The sequence below is a fragment of the Engystomops pustulosus genome, chromosome 8, assembly GCF_040894005.1.
Source record: "Engystomops pustulosus chromosome 8, aEngPut4.maternal, whole genome shotgun sequence".
Lineage (NCBI taxonomy): Eukaryota > Metazoa > Chordata > Amphibia > Anura > Leptodactylidae > Engystomops > Engystomops pustulosus.
Genome location: NC_092418.1, coordinates 10,154,693 through 10,157,483, shown reverse-complemented (window position 1 = coordinate 10,157,483; position 2,791 = coordinate 10,154,693). Strand labels below are relative to the sequence as shown.

Here is a 2,791-nt window from a genome sequence, read left to right as displayed (position 1 = left end):
TTCTTCCTGTGTGTGAAGTGTTTGTCATGGATAAGCGGCGCCTGCGTCCGTCAGACTCCAGTCATTGACCAATTGTGGAGTAACTACAAGAGATTCATTATCTCTATGTGATCTGGGTGACAGGTAAAGGGATCCCGTCAGCCAGTGTGACCATGTGGTAAGTATAGTCCTCACACTACTGTGCTCTGTGCTCCCTGCAACCAGTAGTATTAGTAGCAGCAGGACTGTGAATTATGGATTTATATTGTAGCGCTGGGGCCGTGTCCTCACACTGCTGTGCTCTCTGCAACCAGTGTTCGGTATGTGTAATCATACCTCTGTGTATGTTGTTAGTAGCAGCAGGACTATGAAATACAGATTTATATTTCAGGAGTGTAGCTTTCTCAAGTGCCCTGGGGGGTGTCCTCACACTGCTGTGCTCTCTGCAGTAAGTTGCTGCACATTTCCTCTGTTCCAAATAAAAGCTCTAGCAATCTTGTGGTCGATTACTGAAGCTTTTACGGTGATATACTCTACATTCCTATTAGGTTGTGTAACAAGAGTCCAAAGCACGGGAAAGCTGGGTCTAAACCACTATAGACCTGACACTGCTTTCCCATGGGGATAGAATAATAGACAGAAAAGTCAACAATACATGCCAAAAATCAACTTTCACCAAATGGGTAAAGATTGGGGTACAGTCGGTGCCCATCGCTGTCCCAAACAAATGTTTGCAGAAGGTCAAACATTTTGCTTGAGAACAATTTCTGTACGGAGAAGCAAAAGTGATATAAAAGTTCTGAACACCTCAAGGACCCTCCTCAGATATCATGTAAGATGCTGTGGTAGAGGGACTCCACGTCAGGTGCCATAGCGAGGTCCTCCAAGATCAGGTGAAAGGTCAGAGAGGTCGATATAAACTCGGCCGTCATCCTGTGGACATCAGGACTGATGAATGATGGAACCTGTTTTTTCTTTATACTGATACATAGCGTCATTACAGAGTCATGGAGAGGCCTTGTGTATGTCTTAGGACATTCAGCACAGAGATTCTCCAGAGATTTTCATGTTGGTTCATAAAGCTTGGGTCCAGTGCTATCAGCTCTGTGTTCAGCACCGTGGACCAGCACCACGTCACATAGCTGTGCTGAACATTCATGGGCCAACATTTACTAAAAACAGTGAAGTGTCCACTATGTGCAGTGTATACTATGTGCAGTGTCCTGTGTAGTGTGCAGGGGGTGCCAGATTCAGGATTTCTGGCGCACTTTCTTCATGAATCCGGTGCCCCCTACACTGCCCCGACAGAGGGCACCACTTTTTCTTGTTGCACCTGTAACATAGGGGCACATTTACTAAGGCTTCATAGGACGCATTTTCAACGGGATTTCCAACTTTTTACAGTTTTGCCCTGAATTACCCTGAGTTTTTGGTGCACGCAATCGGATTGTGGCGCATCGGCGTTGGCTTGTATGCGACACGAATCGGGGGGCGTGGACGTCGGACAACCCGACTGATTCGGACAAACAGCGGAATTTAAAAACCAAATTGTGTTGCAAGATCATCACTCACATGCACCGGGAAGAAGAAGGTGAACTCCGGCGGACCTCAGCGGGGAAAGCGACACATGCAGGAAATTGGACGCACAATCCTAGTGAATCGCGGCAGACCCGAATCTTCGTCCAACATTCCGGATCGGCGGCGTCAACAGGACGGGTAAGTAAATGTGCCCCATAGGGCGTGCAACACATTTCTGTCAGACTTTGCATGATAAATCTGGTGCTTGGTCCGACTGAGTACCCAGTGCCCCTGCAATATTGCAGCTGTGACACAAAACGGTCACGTGCAACACAAATGTGGCGCTGACACTTCTTAAATACCTGTCCAAGTAGTTCGCACCTAAAAGAACGTGCAAAATCCGACATAAAACTTGCACCCGGCCCTTAGTAAATATGCCCCATGATGTGTTCATGACTTTTGATCCACAAGAGATATTGCTGATGTGATTGCAGAGATCAATATCTGAGACAATTCTGGTCTCTGATACGTAACATGACCACCTTCCAATAAGAAGAACTTGCCCTTGATCCAATATAGCCACATTTAAGATGGCGGCCATGTTGGAGACGAAGCATAAATGATATGAGCACCCGCACCCATTGCTTGCTGAGGAATTCAGATATGTAATTTCCCTATTGTTTCTGAAATAAAAGGGTGTTCTGGGTTTTCCCCCTGTACATTAGCTGGGAAAGCCGGGTGACTACCAAGATGGCAGTCCCTTCCATCTTTAATATGTGGGTGCAGCGCCCCCTACTGACCGGCAGAAGGCTGCTACCAGTCGCAATAGACATGGGGGACTCTTTGTGGAGGAGCGTGTGGTACTACAACTCCCAGCAGACTGTGATAGTGCTGGGCTGGGAGTTGTAGTCCTGGATGGCTGCAGTATCCTGTAAAGACACGTTCACACTCGTCATATGACTCAGGTCCTCTGTGTATAGACTGCATATATACAAATACACAGCTGCAGTGACATGAGGGGGGTGGTAGTAGTAGTACGGCCTAGTCACTAGGCCTCGGGCTCTCTGCTGTCACCATGGAAACACCTCCATGAATGCAAACAAATAGCAGAGGAGGCCGGGCCCTGCCGCTATCCTCACGGCCTGTGAATGGTTGTCCCCAGCAACACATAGACTCCTATTACTAGCGGTGGGGGATTGTATGAGGCTGCCGGGCTCTGGAAATGCAACAGGTGACTCCGGGATCCTGGGAATATCTCGCCCTCTCCTGACATCACTTCAGTCTGCGGTGACGT

At 48.0% G+C, this 2,791-nt stretch overlaps 1 protein-coding gene across 2 annotated transcripts in view; it reads left to right on the top strand.

Moving 5' to 3' along the window:
- Positions 1–2,522: 2,522 nt before the first annotated feature.
- Positions 2,523–2,791, top strand: part of CDKL4 (cyclin dependent kinase like 4) — a 51,575-nt gene continuing 51,306 nt past the window's right edge. Inside the window, exon 1 of one of the 2 annotated variants that reach the window (XM_072119663.1) lies at positions 2,523–2,728. The gene's annotated coding sequence lies outside the window, so the exon portion shown is untranslated. Of the gene's footprint in view, positions 2,785–2,791 lie in introns of both variants that reach the window. The other variant, XM_072119661.1, reaches the window with a different exon arrangement.